This window comes from Protopterus annectens, chromosome 17.part0, assembly GCF_019279795.1.
Source record: "Protopterus annectens isolate FY-2018-M chromosome 17.part0, PAN1.0, whole genome shotgun sequence".
NCBI lineage: Eukaryota > Metazoa > Chordata > Ceratodontiformes > Protopteridae > Protopterus > Protopterus annectens.
Window position 1 is genome coordinate 534,742,459 of NC_056751.1, and position 27,309 is coordinate 534,769,767.

General features: G+C 38.0%; 1 protein-coding gene across 3 annotated transcripts in view; it reads right to left on the minus strand.

Annotated features, from left to right (window-relative positions):
* Positions 1–27,309, minus strand: part of LOC122791734 (galactoside alpha-(1,2)-fucosyltransferase 2-like) — an 827,893-nt gene that overhangs the window by 226,949 nt on the left and 573,635 nt on the right. The gene's annotated exons all lie outside the window — the stretch shown is intronic.

Sequence of the window (27,309 nt, forward strand, 5' to 3'; positions counted from 1 at the left end):
CTATTATGTTAGTGAGGGTTTACGACAATTATCGGATGAACACTGCTACATGAAAATGACTATAGATCCAACCAGTCAATTCAAGCGTGAAATTGATTTATTTTTAGAATCAGCATTGGAGGAAGGCATTATCACATCTAAAACTGTACAACACTTACAAGTCAAAGATCCTGATAGACAAATTTTATATTTGCTCCCCAAAATACACAAATCTATTACACATCCACCAGGAAGGCCAATTGTTTCTGGCCATGGCTCCCTCACCGAACCACTTTCAGCATTTTTAACCCAATTTCTCAAACCTTTATTATCTATGGTTAGAGCGAGAATCCAGGATACCACGCAATTTTTGAAAATCATTGAGAACAGTCAGCTCGAGCCCAATTGGTTAATGTGTACATTGGATGTAAAATCTCTTTATACCAGTATACCACATTGGGCCGGGCTTCAGGCTTTAGAATATTGGCTTACTAGAGCGGAACTTTACCCTCCGGGTTTCAATACCCTACTTATTTGCCTAACAGAACATGTCCTGACCAAAAATGTGTTTTATTTTCAAGGGGAATGCTATTGGCAGCTGCAAAGTTCGGCCATGGGGGCTTCTTTTGCCCCCATCTATGCAGATCTTTTCATGGCCTACCTTGAGGAATATATCATTTATAACCCCCTACATAACATATTTTTAGTGGAAATGGATATATGGAGGAGATATCTTGATGATTGCTGGATGGTGTGGCGTGCGGATGAGGATTATCTCAAAGAATTTTTGGAATACCTCAATAATAACATCTGGGGAATAGAATTTTCGGTGACCTTCCACAAGGAGGTGATTGATTTTTTGGATGTAACCATATATCGGAATACTAATCACACACTCAATACCAAAATTCACCGCAAATATCCCCAGTTTAATACTCTACTACATGCTCAGAGTATGCACCCACGTCACACCATCCAACATCCCCAAATCTCAGTATTTGAGAATTCAGAATCAATTCCTCTCCAGAAGATTATACAGCTGCAAAATTTGATCTTAAATCAAGGTTTTTGGATAGAGGATACTGTATCTCTGACATAGAATCTGCTAGAATTTGGTCAGACAGACAGGATAGGGCCACACTGTTGGAATATAAGGACAAAAGTCAACATCCAAGTAGGGAAAATATTAGACTCATCACCACTCTAGGTAAAATTATCAAACTGTCAGGCAAGCTGTCAACAACAATTGAATATTCTATTAGCCAATGATTTTCTGAAGGGAATCCTGGATAATCAATGCTCTTTTTCATTCAGAAGAGGTAAAACATTGGGTGGTATGCTTTCTCATTACAAACATAGGGAAAGTGGTGCAGCAAAATATAAGCAACTTACCATCATGGGGGATGAATTAATAGGAACTTTTCGATGTGGACATTGTGTGTCTTGTAGTAATGTCAGCCAGTTGAAACAATTTACGAGTTCCAATACCAGTAAAGTATATGATATGAGGATCTTTGGTAATTGCTCAACAAGCTGGGTTATATACTTGGCTACATGCCAATGTAAATCTTTTTACGCTGGCAAAACATCACGCTCACTACTTAATCAGAATTGGTGAACACCGAGTGATATTAGAAACCATAAAACATCTAATGCACTATATTTACATACAGTCCAACATCCAAGTGCCAAGTTCATGTTTACCATTATTGATAAAATTACTGGCAATAGAAATAACATGACAGGTTGGCCGGGAATACTGAGCCATAAAGAAAATACTGGATCACACATCTTGGTGCCCTTTTTCCGCCTGGTCTGAATGACCATTTATAATTCTAGACATTTACCCCTTTATTATTACATGTATACTGGGCTGGACTACTACAACTATTTGTAGTTATACAACTATAAGATTCAATATTTGGATGTTGAGGTTGCATTCTTATTTATTTTTATTGTTATGTCATTCATATCTCAGGATGTATTTACATATTCTTATGTTTATTAAGTATTTATATGACATTTGGCTAGGGGTAAGTTTCAGGCATTATAATATTTTTGATTATATGTTTATACATTTTATTTCATTTGGTTTGTTTTGCCCAGACCATATATTGTTTTATGGTCTTGGAATGTACATTTTCATATTGTTTATTTATTTTTTGGATATTAGCTTTATGTTATTTTATCCATAATATTGATATAACTTCTTTTTTGGTTCATCATACTGCATTATTATGTTATTCTTTGAACTGAATTTTGAGCTGACAGCCTAATTTGAATGTTTCTATTCCCATTGGTCAACTAAAGTATTTATACTGACGCTGGTGTATTTTCACATTATTTTGTTTATGGATACTCACTGAAGAAGGCGGGGGCCGAAACTAGTATGAGTATCTTTGTTCTAACTATGGTTTAACTCACGGTACCTTTTGGTCCGTTTTTGTACCTCTATTAAACGGTGAAACCTACTTGCTGGCCTCTTCGTGTTTGTTTCAAGGTTGGTTGGCCGTGCAAGCCGTACGTGCGAGGACTAGTGTTTGGTTCATATTTGTACTTGCCTTGGAGTGACCTGAGTGCTTGTGTTATGTGGCGGATCCTAGCGCCCAACAGGCAGCTCACTGTGACCTTCTCCTTGTTCAGCCTGGTGAGCGGGACGTCAGTGTGCCTGACGATAGAGTCACCTATTACAAGTGTACCAGGTGTGTTGTTTAGCCTTAAGGGCTGTGACTGTTCGGCACACTGGCTTTGTGAGCTATGTGTTGCACGTGTTTTGTTTTGGGGTAGCGGTTGCTTGGGTGTCTGCTTTGGAAGTCTCTGCTGCTTAGGCAGATTTTTATTTAGAGCCTCCGAGTATGTTTTTGTGTGTTTATGTGTTTGGTTTGCTGTCGTGGTAGGCCTATGTGAGACTGAAATTGTAGTGAGTATGGTTTCCTTCTCCTCCTGACTGGTTATGCCAGTACTGAGTTGAGAGAGCTTAGCCTCCAGTTTGGCTACATGGTTGCATCTCTCACATGTGTTGGAATTTGTTGGGAGGAGGAGAGGGTTGTCTGTGTACATGAGGCAGTTGTAACATTGCCTCAGGATTCCCAGATTCACCAGCTGGACCGGAGAGGAGATTGACAACTGACCTTTGGACATGCTAGAATAGTATTGGGAATTCCTTTATAATTGAAAAAAAAGGGCCAATGGGGAACAAGGTACTCAATGGGGAGTTTGTGAGGGTGTAGTGCTTTTAATTTTTTTAGTGCTGACTTATATAATTGCTTTAGTGAACAAGTGCCAGATAACTTAAATGCAATGTGTTACAGGTAACTTAAATGCAAAAATGACACAGTAACTTTCTTTCAAGTGAAACAATGAAATAAGTACAGTAAGCAATGCAGATATCACTAGGGATCCACAGAAGAACTGAAAAGCTATGTTTTAGGTGGAATTAGCTTTTCAGGGAAATAACAAGCAAACAAACAACAAGCATACAAACAAGGCTAGATTCAGCAGGCCTGGATCTAGTCTATGCTACAGCAAACAAGGTGTACCAATTACAGTAAGAAGCAGTTCAAATATGCAGGCACTATAAGCCTTTAACCAGAAATTCCCAGCTCAGAAGGGCAGAGTCCAGCCTCTCCTCCCACAAGAGTGCAGACCACGAACCCTCTTAATGTAAAATAACTGGCCTGAAGCCCAAGTGCTTAAAACAGAACTAATATACTTTTAGAATAACAGACACTGAGCCCTCAATCAGCAGTTCCCAACTTAGAAGGATGTAAGCTACCTGTCCTGCCACCACAGTGCAGGCCACAAACCTTCCTAATGTAAAACAACTGGTCTGAAGCCCAAGTGCTTAATCCAAAAGACTTAGAATGATAGCTATACTTTAATCAAGTTACTACCAAGCAGTAATAAATACAATTGAATACTTTAAAGAATGCCTGGATTAGTGCTCAAGTTATACAAACTTAAACTAAAAGGCTTAGAATGAGTTATACCAAGCAGTAATAAATACAATTGAGTACTTTTAAGATGACACAAAAACAAAATAAAGTAGGAAGAAACACAAATACAGTAAAAGCAGATACATTTTTTTTTTTTGTGGAAAGAGAGAAAGGAAAGAGAGAAAGGAGTAGCAGAAACTAAGCTGATTGGCCTTCTCAAATGTTCTCCCTGTACTGGGTAGAATGAGGTAATGACACTAGACTGGGAGGAGGGTCCCAGATCAAATTTACACTAGGGGCGGGCAACTGCAAACCACCAACTATAAAAACACTATACCAACATGGAGGGAGGGTGGGGAAAAAACTGTAGAAATGTATCTCACAGCTGAAAAGCAGCAGTGAGCCTTTAAATGAAAGTTTTAAACAGCTAAAGGAGCCGCTAGAATCTTGCTGATTATGAGAGTAGGGATCCATTCTCTAAAAATCAGTTTAAACATGTTAGATTTCAACAACCTTATAAATTTGTTTCTAGAAAAAAGCGTCCATGCATTATTCTTAAAAAAATGCCTTCTATGGGTTATGATACCTCTGGATATGACTCATCCTCAGCCTTTGAGTCTGATGCACAATGCACCACAGGATCCCAAACACCAAAAAGGAACAACAATGTCTCTTTAGACATAAGCAAAAGCAGGGAGGTAGGAAGCATAGACGGTTTGGACAACATGGAAGGGCTATTGAGAATGTTTGCTCAGAAATAACTAACTTGAATATGTTAAACATTTCTTCTTGTACCTTGTCAACTGTACACATTAATATTTTGAATAAAGGACTAACTTTTATACCTGGCTTTTTTGTTCCCGAGGACTGTTTTGCTAATGATATTATAGCTTTTTGCAGAACTCTTAAAGTACGATTATTTTTTCAGGATAATGATTCCAAGAGGATCCAAGATGAATTCAAGTACCATAAGTCTACTTTTACACCACCTATGAATTCTACTGTTCAAATGTTTCAGAACAGTGTACTTAGGGATATACATTTCTATTCCAGGGAGTCTGGTATTGGATCAAATAATCTCTCAAAGTTTGAACTAAAATGTATCAAGGAATTGGCTGATGACCATAGTTTTGTTATACTGTCTGCAGATAAAGGTAGGGCGGTTGTAGTACAAGATTTGTCTCAATACCATTCTGAAGCTTAGAGGCAACTTTCAGATGGACATTATTATACGTGTTTACCTCTCAATCTGACCCCTTCCTTTAAGAATCGGATTGATGAGTTTCTTTCCTTAGCCAAGGATGAGGGAATTATTTCAAACCATATGTTTCACCATTTGTCTTTGCCAGACCCCCTTTCTCAATATATCTATTTTCTCCCTAAAATACATAAAGACCCACGGAATCCCCCCGGTAGGCCTACTGTATCGGGAAGAGGCTCATTAACAGAACCATTGTCTCAGTTTTTTAACAAAATATCTTAAACCCCTTTTGAAGTGGGTATGTGCCCATATACATGACACAACTGAATTTCTTCAGATTATTTCTGAATTACAGCTAGAACCAGGATGGTTACTCTGTACTCTTGATGTAACTGCCCTCTATACTAACATTCCTTATTGGGCAGGTATTGATGCTTTGGAATATTGGCTTTCTAAATCTGGTTTATATTCTCCTGGGTTTAATATGCTATTGTTAGGATTAGCTGAACATGTCCTTAACAAAAATGTATTTCTATATCGTGATACATGTTACCTTCAAATTCGGGGTATGGCTATGGGCTATTCTTTTGCCCCTATATATACCGATTTATTTATGGCATATATTGAAGAACAGATCATTTACGATAGTTCTCACAATATATTTCTGGAGGACATGGACATATGGATGCAGTATTTGGATGATTGCTGGTTGGTGTGGAGATCGGGATCGGAGTATCTTCAAGATTTTGTTAACTATTTGAATAAAAACAAGTGGGGAATACAATTTATGGTGAACTACAGTAAGGACAGTATCACATTTTTGGATGTATTAGTATCCAGGCAAATGGATAACACCTTGAGTTCTGAAGTTTACCATAAATACCCTGAATACAATTCCTTTCTCCATACCACCAGCTACCATCCTCTTCACCTATGTAAGATTATTCCAAAATCTGAATACATGAGAATGAAGTGTATTTGTTCTAAGGAAGTTTCATACGATATGTACAGGGATGACCTTACCTCCTGGTTTTTGCAAAGGGGTTATAAATTGGGACATATATTACATGCTAAGAACACAGTGGATTCCATCCATAGAGACTCTCTCCTGGAATACAAAATTAAGCCTCAAGAACAAGAGCCAGTGGTATGCTTTGTTACCACTTATGGTAGGAACACGGGTGTTTGAATGAACAGTGTCCAATGACATTGGAATATTCTCCTGGCAGATAATAAACTATCTGGAATTCTGAATAATAAATGTCAGTTTTCTTATAGAAAGGGCAGGAATTTGGGCTCTTTTGAGTCATTACAAACGAGGACACAGGCAGGATATTCCACAAGTCAATCCACCTTACTAGGAGACCATTTGGTTGGTTGTTTTCCCTGTGGTCATTGTGTTTATTGTCCTAAGGTTTGTAAGACTAAGGATTTTAGCAGTAAAAATACCAGTGAGGTCCATAGCATTTCATTTTTTGCTAATTGTCAAACTGATTGGGTCAGTTATCTGGCCACGTGCAGTTGCTCTGCATTTTATGTTGGCCAGACTTCAAGTCCGGTCAAGTTTAGGTTTGCAGAGCACCTTAGTGACATTAAGCATCAGATAATCACAAACGCTCTTTATAAACATACTGTTGTACATAATAATGCGTCCTTTTATTTTACGATTATTGATCAGATCAGGGGCGATAGATCCAATAAGATGGGATGGCATCAGACCCTTGACAATATGGAGAAAAAATGGATTATTAAATTGGTGGGGGTCTTTTCTCCCCCAGTTTGAATGAGCACCTTTAAATACTAATTGCATTAATTAATTAAGCCTCAACAACTGGCTATTTAAGAGAATGGAATGTTAATTTGTTACGTTTGCACTGAAGAAGGCTACTTTTCTCTTAGCCGAAACTGGTTTGCCTAATATTCTCTTTGTTATGTGCTTTTTAGCACTATGTTAAAAGTTATTAAATTCACCACAGTCTGCTGGTCTGTATGTACTTTAAAGGATGGATGTCATAAAATGAAACAATGTGAGAGAGGGGGGCAAAAACACGTACGTTAGTTGTGGCTGATAATGGAAGGAAATGCTTGAGTGGAGAATGGGTTAAACTGATCAGGAATACATTGATGAATATCTCTCAAGGTTAATTCTGTGCAAAGTACAATAAAGCCAACATAACTACAGTCTCCTGGAGCTGGTGAAGGAACAAGGACAGGGAACACTGGGGGACTTGGGTGAGGGCCCAGAGAATGAGAGTCTATATTTGTAGGAAGAGATTACATCACAGGCTCACAAGAGGCAGTGATGCTCAAGAAAAGTTTGGAAGGACAGCCTTTAAACTGAGATAGAAAGAAGATGAATAAATTTGTTGGCAGAGAGAAATAAATAAATGAGTAAAAATAATCCAGAAAACCAAGCAAGAAGATAAAGGGAATATGGTAGAAGAGATAAGAGAGATGGGCAGGAGCAGATCAGAAAAACAGAAATGGAAGGTGCAGTGTATAATAGTAAGCAATGTGAACAGCTGGAAAAAAGACAATGACATAGCTGCCTGAAGTCTGAAAGGAAGGAAGGGAATGTTATAACATAATGGAGACACAGAAGGGAAAATGTGACATGGCAACTGCAAGTTTTGGAATGTGTTATGATATAAGCATTCTTTCCTTGTATGATATATATCAGCCCATCATTTAGGGAGGAGCTACATTCACAGGGACATCCAATTTAGAACCCTGGAAGCTGATTAAGACCTTCACATATCACCTTCAATTAAAATTCTCCTAAGCAAAGAATGTTTATGCAGCGGTGATCCATATCATGAACAGAAGAACACAATAAAGATATGCAGTATATAAACAGTACAGTCCCTTAATATGCACATTACAGTCTGCAGAGAACATTGGGTGCCACTAGGATTATAGGAGAGATGTGCTAAATGTGTAAAGTAGTCATAAATTAAAGTGAAACTGTATGTTTGTACAGAGACTTATACAGTGTGTAAATATGGAGAGAGTCACATAATACGGAATCTCACAGTGATCTTACTCCTGCCCCCTAATTTCAAAGATCTCTGAAAAGGTTATACATGCTAAAGAATTACTTAGAGCACTACAACAGTACTTTTAAAACTAGCATGGCTTCTGGAAGAATCACAGTACTTCTACATCATACTTAGACTTAATATTTTCAAGCATTTGACTGAGCAAGTTAATGGAGATTGTCTTTAATAACTTCAATAACTTTACAGAGCCCATCAGCTCTGTACGATATTGAATTCTCAATCAGATGCAGTTCCAATACTCAGTGGAATTTCATGGGGCTCTCCCCTTTTCACTATCTTCTTTATTCATAAAATTTAATTCAGTCTGCCTAGTGTGTGCCTTTGATTTGGACGTTTATTGATCTGATCTCTCATGATTTGTTTTTTTAGCCTATAATTTCCAGCTTGTAATGACCTCTGGTGGGTTCAACCAGCTGGAATCTGAGCAAGAACCTGAAAAAGAATCATCTCTTCAGCACACCTAAAGGCAATAGCCTTGACAACTGGTACCTGGATGAGGTCTTTATCACATTGTCGAATGCACTAAATGTTGAACACATCTCCATTGAACACTATTTCTTGACGTCTTCATCTATCAAATGGTCATTTCAGCAAACATTTTCCCACTGTAAGTAACCAGCGAGCCATTATCGAGAATTTGCTCTTTTCCCCACTGTAGTGTGATGTCGGAGTTGGTATATTTAGTTGGAGGGGTGTGGGGGGTACTGCCCCCCACCAGGGTGGGTTTTAAATAATGATATTTTTGTTTCAGTCAGTAGGTTGGCCAAGTTTTTACTTACTGTGGGAAAAAGTTTTGGTAAAATGATCATTCAATGGATGAAGATTTGACAAATAGGGTTTGACGAAGAGATGTTCGATGTCTAGTGCATCACCATTCAACATTGTGATATAGATTCCCTGGATGTACAGCTGGAACCATACACATCATTTTCAGTGCAGCTGCATATTGTCCAAATCAAAGTCCATGGCTTTCAGTATACATGTTACAAAAGGGTCTATATTAGAACACCGAACGTTCAAAATTTCGAGTGTTCTAATATCAACCCGTTTTCAGCAAACGTTGAAAATATCGAAGAAACAGAAAACCAAATTTTTTCCTAGGGAAAGAATTCAGTTGTCGATTTCTGTTGCTTCGGTATTTTCAGTGCTGTGGTGGAAAGTTACGGGTTGGGCTCAGGTAAGTGTGCGATTGTGTGGACGTGAGGCTTAGAGCGGGTTAGGTGAGTTAGGGTTAGGGCATGGGTCAGGTAAGTGTGTGATTGTGTAGACGTCAGGGTTAGGGTGGGGTAGGTGAGGTGACTGTACAATAGTGACGGACCTTAGGGTTAGGGTTAAGGTAAGTGGATAGTTAGTGGTGTATGTATAGTTTAGTGTAGGGTTACGTGTATGTGTGTGGATTGCTGTTTGTTTGGTGTGCTTGTGTTGTGTGTATGTGTTTTGGAACAGCGATTTTTTTTCCCTAGGAAAATATTCGCTGTTCTGAATGTTCGATGTTTTCAATTTTCGATTCATAGTGTTCGATATTAGAACATTCGACATTTTGAATGTTCGGTGTTCTAATATAGACCCATTACAAAATAACCATGTTCTTGACTGTATCAAAGTTTATGCTGGATAAAGATATGCTCATTTAAGCACTTGGTTTCTTCCACACACTCTCTTTCTTTCTTTTTTCTTTCTGTATTTTTTAGCATACTGTTTCAAAAACTTTCATGTGGTACATTATACAGAACCAAATAAAAATCTGCCACTGTGTAATATTGTCAAAACAGGATGTCTTCTTAGCACTGACAGTTTATTACTCACATGCTCAGTTATGTTAAACTCATTAGAGTTACCGTGCCCTGTTTGTTAGAATATTAAAACTTAACAACTTTGCAAGACCTCTTTTGCTGGCCTCTGCCTTTCTTACTTCTTTTCACATATCACAATACTACTTGAAGTTCATAGGTAGTTACTAGGCATGCAGTCCAGGAGACCATTACAGAAACTAGCCCAAATTCTCATTTGCCTTAGAGAACTGTCTGGTTAGGTGAATTGCCCAAGGTCACATAGTATGGTAGAAACATTCTAACCTTGTACCCTTGGTACAGGAAGTGCAGAACTAAATTCATTTCCACTTTGGAACCAAAACATGGAATATGTTAACTATAATGTAAGAACTTAATCTATAACTGGTAAAACAATCTAAAGTCACACTTACTTTCATCCAGAAATTACAAACAAAAAAGTGGCATATCCTCTGTTGCTGTCCTTAAGAATCAAATCACAACTCTGTGATAATAACAGCTCTGGTGTAATGGTGAAAAAAAGTTTAGAAATATTTTTATTTTTTCATTCTATCTATTCTGCAGAATATTGCATTTTATACACCTTTAACCGTTGTTAATATTTCATTGCCTTTCATGTAATACTCAATTTCTGTGACTACTGGACCATAGTTGAAGTGTATTAACACCAGGAAACGTTTATTTAATTTTTCAGCAAGAAAGTATCACAGACACAACCAATGTCAACTTAGATCAAATTACAGTAGAAACCAAACTCAAAACACTTACTCCAGATGATAGGTAACATGATCTGCATGGTTTCTGTGCAGTAGTAACAAACAACAATAATTCCTGAGCTCAGTTCTATTTATTTGGCCAAGTCCTTAGTGATAAACACAGCAACTCTGCATACAGTCTATAGCAGAGTGTCGTAGGTAAAGCATGATAAATAAAAAAACAGAGAAACTAAACATATCTCCATAACCTCTGGTTCATTTATAAATGCAGTGCCTTCTCTATTCATTCAAAAGATGCAATTTCCTGTGTCAGCACCAACACCTTTATTACTGCTCAAATCCAAAACTCCCTTTAGCTTAGACAGAGTTAATTCCATTTTTGAAAGCTCTGTTTCTTAGTCATGTAAAAAAAGACTCCCACTCAACTCTTATTTCAATTTTATAATACACAGAGTACTTAACAGAACGTTATCTTCTCCTACCTTTAATATGCACAACACTCAATAAGAGATTCTTAGCAATTGGTAAAATATTTTCATTTCATCCACAACAGGGACCCCTATCTTCTGTCTTCTGATGAATTCTATTTCAAGCAAAGGATTCAAAACTTGCTCACTATATGTGTATGTGGGTGTGGGTGTGGTGCATACCTACTGTTTTGCTAAGTTAACTAACTTTTCAAATTTAACTCTTTCATCTCCCCATTCAGATAGCTTATTGCATTAGTCACTACTGAAAATGTGCCCTCGTTAGTCCAGTCAACTTACATTGCAAATGGATAGGGCAAAAAGGAAGATACATGATTTTCATCTAAAAAAAGACCCAAATTCAACCTGGCTGTAATGATGCATTATTTCACAAAGAAAGTGGTAAAGAGATGGAAATACCCAAGTGTTTAAAGAAAAAGGAAGAAATACACAAGAGTATATGGGAAAAGTGGAATAGGATAACAGAAACAGGGGTGCAGTTAATGGAAGCTAGCTTTGACAACTGGGTAGACTTAATGCACCTTAGCTCTTATACTACCAGCAACAGAGTATGTACGTGAAGTTTGTTGCTTTTTCCTGTCATTTATTCCAAATATGTATTTACTGCACTAATGCTTAAAACATAAGGTTTTCTTGTTTGTTTAGATGGAAATTCATTTCTTGCAGGGATTTATTTTATTTCTAACAGAAGAGCTGGTGGTGGGTACACTGGCTAAGATGCTTTATGGCAGTAGAGTACAGTTTCAGTTGCATGTTACACCACAACATACTGTCCCCGCTCAGCTGTGAAACAAGGTAACAAATTAAATAAAGAAGAAAAAAATGAAACAGTACTATAAAGACAGAGATATGTTGAGGTAGATAAACATAACAATGCTAACATTTATCGTTGTACTGCAGAAGCTTGAAGACATTGTACATTGTTCTTGCTTGCATGAATTTTTTTTTTGCACATTTTTTACTTGATAATGTTTTAAAGGACAGCCACACCCTAAAACCATAAACAAATGCCATCAGTAATCATTGGCTTACACTGGAGCTGAATGGCAGCAGTATTAGTTAAAGATGCAGCCAATAAAATGAAACACTGCTGGACAGATTTGAAGTACTAATTAAGATAGTAGTTGTTCGGTGTAATAAAATGTTTTGGTAGACAAGATTTGTGGGTAATAGAAAAGATATTCTTCTGTCTTGATCCATTTTTTTCACATTTCTGCCCACACATGATATCGATTGTGCTGTCTGTTAAATCAAGGCACTGCACAATATATCATATTCCAACAGGTTATGGAAACTTTGTTGGGTCACCATCATAATTGTGAGGATAAAACTGTGGCTGTACATAATTTCAAAAACTTGTTTTTTTAAAGTAACTGTTTTGCCCTTAATGTGATGCACACTAAGCACAGAGGTGTGGGGGTGATGGGAGTTTGTCCCCACAAGGAGATGGCTCCCCTGTAATACTACACTGTCGCTTTGAAAATGATGTAGTCAGAATTCTCAACCTCAAAAAGTCTGCTAAGGACACTTGTTGGCTCCCGATTTCAATTGTGAAGATGCAAATTATTTACTGCTACTTCATTAATAGGGTATCTCTAAAAACATAGTTACATTCTAGAGTAAACATATTTAGACAAGTTCTAAGTATGCAATGACTAAAAGACTGTTGCTTTGTAGATGAATTGTTTTATTTTGGAAGTGACAGTTTTCTATAACAAATTTGACCTGAAATCACTGGTGGGAGGTATTGCCATACTAGTTATGCATTAGTAGATTACCACTCTACAGACTTGCTATTTTATTAGAAGTAATAATACAGCTGTTTTTGTCTAATAAGCATCTGCAAACTCTCAGAAGATTGTATTTGAAATTAACTAATGCATTATATGAATTTGCAGGAAGGAATAGTGGGCTACATCCCTAAAATGTAATAGCTACATATAGGCAATATGAACATTTGCCCTTATTTTACATAATCACAGATGTCATTTCAGAAAGCATTTGCGTATAGATACATGGGGCAGCACAGAGAATCAGACGACCTTTTTTTTTTTAATTTCACTTCGTTGACCAATAAGGGCATACTGCTTATCTCTACAAACTGATTATCTAGGGCACATGTTGACAGCATTTTCTATTGTTACTTCATGAAGAAAGCTCATAAAGCTTAAATGTGGATTACATGAGTTATGACCATGAGGATATATTATGTCTCAGAGGAAGTAGTGTAGGGGTTGGGGATACTTAGAGTGTTTAAAGCAAAGGGAACATATTCAATTAAAAAGAATGTGGGACAATTGAAATAAGACAACAGAAAAGGGCACAATTATGGTGAGATAGCTTTGACAACTGTTAGACTTAATGGATACTGGCTTTATTTCTGCCAGAAAATCCATATTCATTTTCCAATGTGAGCATAATAATTAGGCTATTTCTAGGACAAAATCATTATTATCATGTAGCTGGTCTGCCACAGCACAATGTGGATGAAAAGGATATTTTTTACATAAAACTGACAACCTTTTTTCAGTTTGACAAGTGACTGCTCTTATTTATCACCCCTATGTAAATACTGTGCAACACAGTACAGGAACACGTTTAAGAGATGTGTTTTCTCTTCTTCTTCACTGCCTCATACTCCTCATTTCATTGAACATAAAACTTTAACTGCTGTTATAACAGTTCACATTCAGGGCAACTAGCATTCAGCACTAAAATACTTGCTTTTAATGTAGTTTGGGAATAATCTTCAGTCTAGCGAAAATCTGATACTGAGTGGGATGGTGCTTGAAGAGGCAACTGAACTGAGGCTCCTTCTAGAAATCTTAGTTGTCAATTAGCAACCAGAATATTGAAGGTTTATTTGTGCTGGTTGTGTGTATATGTATTACTTTAAATATGTCTGCCTAAACAGCACATGCACATGTTTATTCCACTATAAATAAAGTACTGTGTTTATATGATGGACTACTCCGTTGCAAGCTATAAACTTCTAAAATGGAAAATTAGTGCAATGCATTCTCAAATTAGGAACAGATGGGCAATCCATTACCTAGTAAAAACATCTGGAAAATTGTACACATGTTGCCCAGATGATGTACTATCTGAATTTTGTCATTAAAATTGCCCACTGAGATAAAAAATAAAGTAAAATAATAATTTGGAATAAAAAAAAAGTGACAGTAGGAACTGGCTTCAAAATACATGTTGCACAAAATACTATACAAGTATTGCATGGTCTTTGTGTGTGTGTGTGTGTGTGTGTGTGTATATATATATATATATATATATATATATATATATATATATATATATATATACATATATATATATATATATATATATATATATATATATATGTGTGTGTGTGTGTGTGTGTATAAATATATATATTTGTATGTGTATATATATATATATATATATATATATATATATATATATCTGTATATATATATATATATATATGTGTGTGTGTGTGTGTGTGTATAAATATATATATATATATATACACACACACACACACACACATATTATACATATATATATATATATATATATAAAATGTGTGTATACACACGCAAACACGCACACATCTAGAGTGAGAGAGATGTGTGTGTATATCTATATGTACATACTGCAATTCTCATCAATTGAAACAATAAATAACAGTCATACATGTCTTTGCCAGATGAATGACTACCGATTGGCTACTGGACCAGAAAAGAAGAAATAGCAAGTTATTTACTGTTAAAGATTAAGTAACTGTTAAATATTGAGGCTGGACTATCAATTAATTCTTCTTGATTCCTTTCATAGTTTGTGTCTATTTATAGGTGTTAGAAAAATATGCATTTGAATATATGTGAAATGCTAGTTTAAAAACAAAGTAGTATGTAATGCATTTTATTCTATTAATGATATAACAAAAAGGCTGAATTCATGTGTAATTGCAAGTTGTTTTGAAACTGCAGTGTGGCTTGTAGCAAGTTTACCTCTGACCCTGGCAGCTGCCAGCTCAGCAAGTCTTTATGTTTATGCTTTTCACAAGTGATTATCTGCTGGGTCAGGAAATTAAATATGTGAAATAATGAAATCTTCTGCTCTTTCCTGCTGGGATGATTTGGCCTTGTGTATGTGTTACTAAGATAACATGCAGCTGTTGAAAAAGTGTTACAGGGAACAAAGAAGTGTATTAAAAGACTGAACTTGCTATTGTATTCGGACTAGTTTGAAGCCTTGAAGAAGTAACTTTACAGAAAGACATTACGTCTGACCAGGTGGATAGCAAGACCGTATTGTTACCAGAGGAAAACTTTTTTTTAAATATACAGCATCAGCAATATTTTATGAATAGAGGACTGTAAGCTAAAGTGATGTAGATGCCCTGTGACCTACCACGTCAGTAAGGTGGGCACAGCTTGAATGTAAAGACTATATAAAATTGTATACTTCCTGTTTCATGTCAGACAAAATTCTGTACTTGTACGTTTTTTGCCTCCTGGTGTACACTAGTAAACTTTTGAACCTGAACCTCCTGTGTATTGAACTCTTGATTTTATTTAACAGTTTGGTCCTTCTTTAGCCGGAAATCCCTCAGAGAGCTGCAGATCAGAGTCTACCGGTGGTCGAATACTGTGCAGGAAAAGTTACCGAAACGGTTCTTCTTGGGTGAAAAGACCTCCGACTGAATTGTCGTTTAGAGAGGCTGGCCACTTTCTGATCTGTGGCCGAAGAGCGGATCCTGGACGGCTCAATACTGGAGGCTCAGGTAGGAAGATTTTGCCTTTTTTCTGTTTTAGATCAGGGACTAGGTTACAGTAAATATTGTTATCAAGATTTGTTATGCAGATCAGGGACAAAAGGAATTACTGTATATTTGGTCATAGATCAGGGTAACAGAATAAGGTAGGTAGTTATTCTAGATAAACTGTGAAAAGGAACTGAAAATTTGATATCACGTGATAAGAAGGGTTACGTAACACTTTCTTTTACCATGGGAAATCAGTGCACTAAAACATCGCGAGATCCGCCCCTAACCGAAGATGCAAAATATATGCAATCACAACGTTCTGATAATGTTAGGTATTATACAAAATGGGTTAACAAATATGAATTTGATGGTAAATTAGATTAAACTTCGCTGGTTAAACTTCTTAAGCAACTCAAATCTGATGCGGAAGATCAGGCAAAAAAGCAATGCCAATTAGGCATTCCTCAGGCACACAGGTGGATTGAGGAAGCAAACCGTAGGGAACAGAAGACTAAAAATTCAAAAACATTATTCTTAGACAAAGAAGATAATAACATAGTAATAGCAACAGCTCCTCCTCCCCTACCCCCTCGATTACCTTATTCAGGATATGAAGCGAGTGGACAGGCTGGTCCGCCTCCGCGCTATCCTGAGGTCTCAGCAAGACCACAGCCGTTTGTTAGAGATCCTATTGAAACTAGGTCCCGAGCACGTAAAACACATGAGGACGCAGAAACTTATCAAATGGAGAGAAACCTACAGGATGAGAGTGAGGAAGAAATATGTCCACTTATAGAGGTCCCAAATCCTCAGGCAGGACAGGCAGGGCAGGACCCAACACTCTTAGTATACAGACCATGGACACCGGAGGACATCTGGAAAGCTACTGAGGGAATCCCCCATCCGAAAGTTAATTTTACGAAATTTTTAGAAGATTTGCAAGGTATGAGGTTGAGTTACCACTTGAATGGGGAAGAAGTAGAAAAAGTAGTAAGACAAATTATAGGTCCAGATTGGCACATGATTTGTGGCACCTGGAATCCTCGTAATGCAGAACTTAAACCACTCCCATATAGTGACGCGGAATTAGACAACAGAGTAAAAGGTCTTACAGACCGAATCTCTGAGAAATGGAAACCTAGAGCAGATTGGACTTGCATTAACCAATGCATACAACAGGAAAATGAGACAATAGATGGGTACTATGCTAGATTATTAGAATGTTTTAATAATCATAGCGGTATGACAGTTCCTGAAAATCAAGTGAATGATTCCTCATATGAACAACAATTAAAAAATGCATTTTTGAAAGGCTGCATTGCACCTATCAGCAGCTTCATTATGAAGAACATGATGGACCATCGAACAGGTAGGCTACAAGCCTTACTTGAATATGCTAGACATGCTGAAAGACATTTTAATAGCAAAAAGAAAAAGGCGGCGCAAGTCTTCACTGCTGAAGACGGAGCTGAAGTAGTTGTGTTACAGTCAGGTAAAAAGGGAAAAAAATGCCCATGGAAAAAAAACAGTCTGACAAATGATCAGAAGATTTTGAGGAAAGGAAAAAGAGAGGTGAATGCTTTAAGTGCGGGAAGAAGGGACATCTAGCAAGGGATTGTAAACAGAACAAAAAAGTAATTACAGAAGATAAGGGAGATGAGGACTGACTATATGATAGTGAAGAAACATCATTCAGAAGTCAGAAATCATCAGGAGAAGTTAATAAACAGAAAACAAATGTAAATGTGATAGAAGGAATAGAGGAAGTGCAAGTAGATATGGAGGATGAAGAAAGTGAAATTTTGGATTTAGCATTATTGAGCCTAGAGCTCTACTTGGCAGATATGAAACAGGAAGTTACACTTCTGGTGGAGGGAAGGGAAGTCAAATTCCTGTGTGACTCAGGAGCGTCACGGACCCTGATACACCCCTCCAAGTTACCAGAACATTCTGAATCACCTGATTATATACTAGTGAAAGCTGCGAATGGACAGCTATACAGGGAACCACTTTCCCATGATATAGCAATAACTGACCCTGTTTCAGGTATGACCCAAAGAAGTAAAATTGTTGTTTCTGCAAAGTGTCCAGTGAACCTATTGGGTAGGGACCTTATGCAGATATTTGGCATAGCAGTAGTTACAACTGTGCAAGGTATGGAGGCACAAAGACAAATGGATACTTTTGTGGTGCGATCGGGGGGTGAAACTTTTTACTGGTACAGCCAGGACCTAGTTACGACTGGTCCAGGGGCAGTGACAGAGAAACTGATGAATGTAGCCATCAGTAAAGCCCCCTCCCTTGACACTGATCAACAGCATTTGTTACACTGTACTCTATACTATTGTAATACGCCAGGACCTGATAGAGAGTATGAGCAAGAACTGTTCAGAAATCGTGCAACTAGATTAGTATTACGTACTTTATATTGGGATACTGAGGGGAACAGTGTAGTCAGCTGTTCATTACCTCAAGAATTCCTTGCATTATATAGGTCGAATCGATTACCACATGTCAGCTTGACAAAGAACAAAAACGTAAAGTGGGCAGACTTAGGAGAGAAGGTAACAAGATGGGAAAAACAGACTGACTTAGAATTGTCAGAACAGGAATACAGAAACAAAAGTTGAATTGGTTGACACAGACACATCCAGCTGTACACTTGCAATCTAGCGAGGACAGATGATTAGCATTTTTATTAGAAGAAGAAGAGAAAGCCTTATGTGAAATACCAACGACTCTTTGGTCAACAGGCAAGTCAGATGTAGGACTTATTTGAACAGCAGGACCAGTTACAATTACACCAAAGTCGGCATTTAGGCCACAGAAAAGACAATACCCCTTGAGAAAAGATGCAGAAATAGGAATCAAGCCTATAATAGCAGCATTACTCAAAGAAGGAGTACTGGTAGAATCTCCTGATTCACCATGTAATACACCCCTATTTCCTGTTAGAAAAGCAAATGGGGAATGGCGGATGGTTCAAGATTTACAAGCTGTAAACAATGCAGTGATACCCAGAGCACCCACGGTGCCAGACCCACATACTTTGTTAAACGATTTAAAACCGCAACAAAATTATTTCTCTGTGGTAGATATCAGTAATTCTTTCTTTTCAATACCTATACATCCTGATAGTCACTACTGGTTTGCATTTACATTTCAGGGTAAAAGGTATACCTATACTCGACTACCACAGGGATATTGTAAGAGCCCAACAATATTTGCACAAGAAATGGCTAGCAACTTGGCAGGGTTTACCCCACCAGGAGGTAGTCAAATTCTACTTTACGTAGATGACATCTTGCTAGCAGCCCCCACCCAGCAGCAATGCAGGGAAGATACTGTAGCGCTATTGGAATTCTTAGCAACACAAGGACACAAAGTGAACAAAAGTAAGTTACAACTCTGGAAAAAGCAAGTTAAACACTTGGGATATGTGATATCCAATGAAGGTAGGATATTAGACGAGGATAGAAAGACAGCAATTCTACAAGCACCCAAACCAACAACCAAGAATGAAATGATGTCCTTCTTGGGGACAACTAATTTTTGTCGGAGTTGGATACCAAATTATGCTTTGGAATCTGCTCCACTAACTGACTTAATATATAAAATGCCAATGGCAGCACAAGATTTGTTACAATGGACACCTGAAGCAGAAACGGCTTTCTGCAGGTTGAAGCAGTTGATAGCTTCTTCATTAGTTTTAGGACTCCCAAATTATCACAAACGGTTCTTTCAGACCGTAGATTGCAAGCAAGGATATATGACGTCAGTGCTGACGCAACAACATGGGGATAAGCAACACCCCATAGACTATTATTCATCACAGTTAGACCCAGTGGCGCGATCTTTGCCTCACTGTGTACAAGCAGTAGTTGCAGCTGCAATGGCAGTACAGGCCTCAGTGGTGTTGTTCCACCCTCTCACATTGAGAGTGCCTCATGCAGTCGCAATAATTTTACTGCAAGAAAAAGTAGCATACCTCTCTCCTGCTAGACATCTTTCATGTATGACTATACTGTTGAGCCAACCTCAAATGACAACTGAACGATGTACGACATTAAATCCAACAACATTACTCCCAACTCCTGTGGATGGCACACCGCACAGCTGCCTGCTGGAAATTGAACAGTTAACCTTGCCTAGACAAGATCTCACAGATATGCCCTTGGATGATACTGAGGTGACATATTACGTGGACGGCTCATGCAGAAGGGGCCTTACAGGAAAGAATCTAGTGGGGTATGCAGTAGTTACAGATACTGAAATTTTAGAAGCCCAACCCTTAACAAATAACTTATCTGCACAAGCAGCAGAATTGATAGCTTTGACACGAGCATGTACTTTAGCAAAAGACAAATGTGTAAACATGGTTCTACCTGACATAACCAACACTGCAAAACACCGACAACGCAAACATCGACACCACATAATTGACAAACCATAAACACGAAACCTCACATGCCTGACAATCAAATAACCGACGGTCCACAAACACGAAACCTCATACGCTACACACACCACAATAACAACAATCAACTAACAAAACATATCCCCTGTCCAAAAACCACACACACAACACAAGCACATCAAAATCCTCACAAACCAACACTAAACCTCACATACACAACTATCTACAACCCTAACCCAAACCCTTACCCTAAGGTCCATCACTATCGCACACTTAGCTAACCCGCGCCCTAACCCTAACTCACTTAACCCGCCCCTAACCCAAAAAATATTACTACCGCACACTTACCTAACACGGGCCCTAACCCTAACTCACTTAACCCGCCCCTAACCCAAACACTATCACTACCGCACACTTACCTAACCCGTGCACTGACCCTAAATCACTTAACCCACCCCTATCTCCACAGACCGTCAATATCCACACTTACCTTACTCGCACCCTAACGTTCGTCACCACCGCATACTTACACAGCCTTTTTCCAAGTCGGTATCCTCGGCGTCGGTGTTTTGATCCATAGCGTCGGTCTTCTGGATTATCGATCTTCTGGCACTCACAAATTCGTTGTAGGTGAAATCAGCTGTCAGCTATCTCAGGTAGAACCATAAACATATATACTGATAGTCAGTATGCTTTTTCTACATTACATGTATTTGCCCAACAATGGAAGAATAGAGGAATGATAACATCTAGTGGAAAACCAATTAATCATGCGCATCTTATTTTGGAATTCTTAGAATCTATTCAGTTACCTACTAAAGTAGCTATTTGCAAATGTATTCCTCATACAAAACAACAGGATAGAATTTCGAAAGGCAATGCGAGAGCTGATGCAGCTGCAAAGCAAGTGGCCTCAGACTCAGAAACTTTACTTTTGAATGAGGAATTACAACCCTCTGAGATTTTAGATTTAGACATGTTGAAAATGATGCAGATGCTTACTACAAAAGCAGAAAAACAAAAATGGGAAAAGCAAGGTGCAATTCTTGAAAATGGACTGTACATTTCCAAAGAGAAAAAAACGATATTGCCGTCTAACTTATTTAGATATGCAGCTTTGTTGAGCCATGGGCAGTGCCATGTCTCAACAGGGGGGATGGTACAGTTAGTAAACCGAATATTCTAAACATACGGATTCACAAACTACACAAAAAAATTTTGTGCAGCTTGTCATACTTGTAACAAGCATCATGCACAAGGGGCATTTAAACCTAAGCAACGAAGTTTTCCTATACCACCGTATCCGTTCCATACTATTTGTATGGATTTCATAGAATTAAATAAGTGCGAAGGGAAAAAATATAGTCTAGTCATTGTAGATATGTTTTCTAAATGGGTAGAAGCTTTTCCAACTAAAAATCCGGATGCAGCAACAGTGGCGAAAGCCCTGATTAAAGAAGTAATCCCTAGGTTTGGCATTCCAGAAAAGATTCATAGTGACAATGGCACACATTTTGTCAATCAGACAATTCAGCAACTTGGAAGATTTTTCGGAATCTCCTTGAAAAACCATTGTGCCTACCATCCACAGTCTGCAGGACTGGTGGAAAGGTACAATGGAACCCTTAAAAGTAAACTTAGGAAGTTAGTTGATGAGACTCAGAAGAATTGGATATACTGTTTGCATTTAGCGCTGCTCAGTATGAGAACGGTTCCAAATGTGAAGGGTTTAACTCCCTTCAAAATGTTTTTTGGGAGAGCATATTATGTGCCTCAGTGGAAGCTCTCATGCCTCCAGAGCAAGAGGCTGACAGTTCATTAGCTAGTTATATGAGGAAACTGTTAACGAATAAATCTGTCTTGCAGTTTAACTCTTTTTCAGATAAGGAACAGACCAGACCGGTGGAAGCAGTTTTGGCTCCCGGGACGTGGGTGTGGCTAAAAGTGACGAAGAGGAAGAATTGGGTGAGTCCAAATTTGGAAGGACCGTACCAGGTACTGTTGGCAACGCCTACTGCAGTCAGAGTGGCTGAGAGGACGTCCTGGGTCCATTTGACACACTGCAAACTGGTAGAGAACTTTCAACTTGATAAAAACTTTGTGATTGATATACAACAAGGGCAAAATGGCCAAGAACAAAACAAATAGAAATATAGATCAACCCCAGAGATGTTGCATAATCATTTTGTTGAGTATACATTTATTGACTATAATTGTGACAATTTTCCTCTTGTTGTGGTTTTTCTTACACTCAACCACACAAGTGAAAGTGGGAAGGCGTGATGAAACATCTATAGACTGGCATCCAAATTTTAACACATACCTAGCCATGAAGCGTGTATATGCAGAGACTATGAACATTTCAAATTGCTGGGTTTGTACAGCTATACCAACAGCATATGGAGGACTGATAATGTCCGCTGTCCCTCTGGGGATAAATGAGACTTGGGAGAATTTACTTTTTGATACAGGAACTGTGAGATCACAGGACAAAATAGCTTTATTTTTACTGTCACACAAAAGGGAATTGTATGTTTTTACAAAAATGACACTCTCCAGGTGGGCTGGAGCAATTGTAATATAACAATATCTTATCGGTGTTATATTAAGACTAGTAATGGCAATATTCTTTGCAATACTAATTATGACTCATACTTGAACTCAATGAAAACAACCATAAATGAAATTTGCAAAAATCCTGTTTTATTTAAACAGTTGTCAGTTATAGACCAGAAAATGTTTCATGCAGGGTTAATGCGTATTAGTACTAAAGTAGAAAACTGTTATTTTATTTGTGGGAAAAAAGCATATAAATGGCTACCTGAGAATTGGTCCGGCAGTTGTTTTTTGGGTTATCTGGTTCCAGCTATAAGACATACTGCAGAATTGCCTTTGGGTAAGATACGAAATGTGAGAGAAGCAGTCCGAAAACCTGAAGGTCCAGTTGAGAAACCTGTAAATCCAGTAGGACGGATCGAAGCTGGCTGGAAAGACCATAATAACGTAAAGGACAAAAGCAAATTGACTCATATGGACTTGAGTGACAGTGTTATATCTTGGGCAGGAATATTCCCAGCATATGGAACAGTCAAATCAATCTGGGAGTTGAGAAAACTATCGAAACTTCTCAAAGTAATGAGTAATGCAACTTTCTCTGCCCTAGAATTGGTGACTGATGAACTGAATGCAATGAGAACTGTTGTGCTACAAAATCGAATGGCTCTTGACTTCACCCTAGCGGCGAGAGGTGGTATGTGCGCGCTTATCAAAGAAGAATGCTGTGCGTACATTCCAGACAATAGGCATGAAATAAACAATCACCTAGAGGTAATTCAGCAAGTATCGGCCATGACTGAACCAGGCCCAAACCCACTGACGAACTTTTTCCAGAATCTATTTGGGGGGTGGGGTTCCATCCTAATTAATATTCTGATTGCTGTATGTGTGGGTATACTCCTAATAGGAGCATGTGTTTGCTGTGGAATTCCCTGCATGAAAAGATTAATCAAATATTTTATTGATGTATCTGTTACTGAAACTTTGTACCAAGATATTGAGATTGAAAAATTGATCTCAGATGAAACGTTTTCTGAAGTATAGATCAAATGACTCATCTAGCTGAAAATCCTTAGTGGAAGAGGTTAGGAGATGAAATGACATTATGCATGCTTCAAAATAGAATAAAAAAAATTAATAGGAGGGAAAATGTTAGAAAAATATGCATTTGAATATATGTGAAATGCTAGTTTAAAAGCAAAGTAGTATGTAATGCATTTTATTCTATTAATGATATAACAAAAAGGCTGAATTCATGTGTAATTGCAAGTAGTTTTGAAACTGCAGTGTGGCTTGTAGCAAGTTGACTTCTGACCCTGGCAGCTGCCAGCTCAGCAAGTCTTAATGTTTATGCTTTTCACAAGTGATTATCTGCTGGGTCAGGAAATTAAATATGTGAAATAATGAAATCTTCTGCTCTTTCCTGCTGGGATGATTTGGCCTTGTGTATGTGTTACTAAGATAACATGCAGCTGTTGGGAAAGTGTTACAGGGAACAAAGAAGTGTATTAAAAGACTGAACTTGCTATTGTATTCGGACTAGTTTGAAGCCTTGAAGAAGTAACTTTACAGAAAGACATTATGTCTGACCAGGTGGATAGCAAGGCCGTATTGTTACCAGAGGAAAACTTTTCTTTAAATATACAGCATCAGCAATATTTTATGAATAGAGGACTGTAAGCTAAAGTGATGTAGATGCCCTGTGACATACCACGTCAGTAAGGTGGGCACAACTTGAATGTAAAGACTATAAAATTGTATACTTCCTGTTTCATGTTAGACAAAGTTCTGTACTTGTACGTTTTTTGCCTCCTGGTGTACACTAGTAAACATTTGAACCTGAACCTCCTGTGTATTGAACTCTTGATTTTATTTAACAGTAGGGTCCAGGCTCTTTTGCACATATTTTACTGAAAATGGTACCTTGGTTCTGTGCTTTCCACATAAGACAGATAATATGAAAATATACAAGCTGGTTCTAGTATATCTTTATTTGCTCCTCAGCTTTTGGTCCTGGAAATGGTTCTCAGATATTCAAAGGTACACATTTTTAATTCTATAAGAGCAAGTGTCAATTCTATTCAAAACATAATGTAAAAAACAACCTCCTTCATACATGCTGCCCTCACAACACACACACCTTTATAATCCTCATTCAGACATTGCAGCACAGCTGCAGCTTGTGTGGTCCATGCTCTCCCACAGAGCTCTGATCAGCCCTACCCAGCTCCTGCCAAGCACCCTTTTCCTTATAGCGTTTTATTTACCTTGTTTATTCAATCTTTTGTGTTGCTGTTGTTGGGTAAATACCATCCCATAAGAATACCCCAGCCTGCTTTTTGAACAGTATTTTAATATCATTACATTTTTAAGACAAGACATCAGTACATCACCATTTCTCTGGATTAAAGATTTCTGTGGCAAGTTAAACCAGTGTCTGTGGACTGAAAACCACAATAAGTTTCCTGCATTTTCCATCTCACTCACATTTAGATGAGAATAAGTTTTATTTGCTCCCTTCCTCACTATTTCTATAGGTTTCTTAAGATATGACCACCTGGTACAGCCTCTTCCTTACTAATTACCTTCTGCATGGTTACTCAAAGAAGCACTGAGAAAATATAATACAAAACACACCAAGTTTATCTCTTACACAACAAGTACATTACATCTCACACTTGTGTTTATGTGCACATGTGCACGTGTGTGTAGGGGGTAATTAGTAACAGATACAGATGTCCATTGGTAGATATAATTTATCATTTAATAATTACTCTTGTCAGCCAACATGCAGTCACCATGTTGTTTTATACTGTGTTATTTATGGTAATATTTTAGGGTACAAATTGTTTCATTCTGTACAAACTATTTGAAGAAAAACTAAAGGGAAAGCCCTCACAGAAAATTTTAATGTATGCTTCTAGTTGCTGACTAGTGGCATTGTGCATGTAATGGCAGTCACTTTCTACCAAATCCATGCATAGTCTCAGAGACATGGAGAGAAATCCATGCATAGTCTCAGAGACATGGACAGAAATCCAAGCATAGTCTCAGAGATATGGAGAGAAATCCATGCATAGTCTCAGAGACATGGAGAGAAATCCAAGCATAGTCTCAGAGACATGGAGAGCAGCACCACTTTAGTAACATGGAGAGCAGCACTACTTTAGTAACATGGAGAGCAGCACTGCTTTAGTAACATGGAGAGCAGCACTACTTTAGTAACATGGAGAGCAGCACCACTTTAGTTTGCTCCTCATTATGGCCTTGCTTGCCCCAGAATGTACTTTTTGTATTAACTTGTGCAGATCTGACAGGCAGTCACTTCTAACTGCACTGTACACAGTTTACAGACAGCCTTTCCACAAGATAAGTTTCCATCTCAGCTTCCTTACTAGTGGTCAAGAATAACATGGATGACATTGCATCTTAGTCACAAGTGTCTGAGGTGCACCTTTCTGAAAGAAAACCATTGCTGGTCACTACTCAAACTGCTTCTATCACAGCACCAGACATGTTATGTAGTTCTTTGTGGTTTCCATTTTTTCAGTGCAGAATTACCTTTATGACCTATGGCACGATGAGCTTAAAAGCTTTAACTGGAGCCACAAGGAATGAAATACCATCTACAGCAACTGAGTATGATAGTCATTCTTTTTTGCATTTCACCTTCCCAGTGAAACAACAGGACCTTCAGCAGGAGTGGATCCCATCACTAATATAATATACAAATGTACCAGGTGCTACAGCCATGGCAACAGAGTGTGAAACACTTTTAAATTGCTCTGTGCTGTGTCTGGAGAATGAGAGAGCCCAATGTTGCTCTACTGTCCTGAACATTTGGCATAAGTGCAATACTGGATCATAGATAACTATCCTTAGAAATCTGAAGCACAGATTGTCCCTTTCATCAGTGTTCACTATACTGCATTATAAAGGACAAAATATTTCAGCATTATCAGGATGAAGCAATGGTACTTCTTTGCATTAAAAATCCCTCTACAACTCTCTGAGAATCAGCCCAAACCTTGGTGGCAGGTACCATGCTCATCAATAGTGGAATGGGTTTTGGAACAACAGGCACCTTGTTGCTTTCCCTGCACATAGCAACTGTACCATCTCTGTTCACTGTAATGTATTTAGAGCTATGCATAACAGTAAATTGGGGATGCAGTCAATATATCAACAGCCATGTCTTCGATTGTTGACATAGTGGAGACATGTCACAACACCTTTCAGTGACAATGGAGCTTTCCATTTTCTCCACTGTTGTGTGATCTCAGAGTGTCTGTGGGCCAACTTAGGTCTTGTAAGATATGTACCCCTAATAATTTGGTGCCATTTACCCACTCCACTGTGGCACCATTGATAATGATGCGTGGTTTATTCACCTTCCTAAAATTGATGATTTCCTTGGC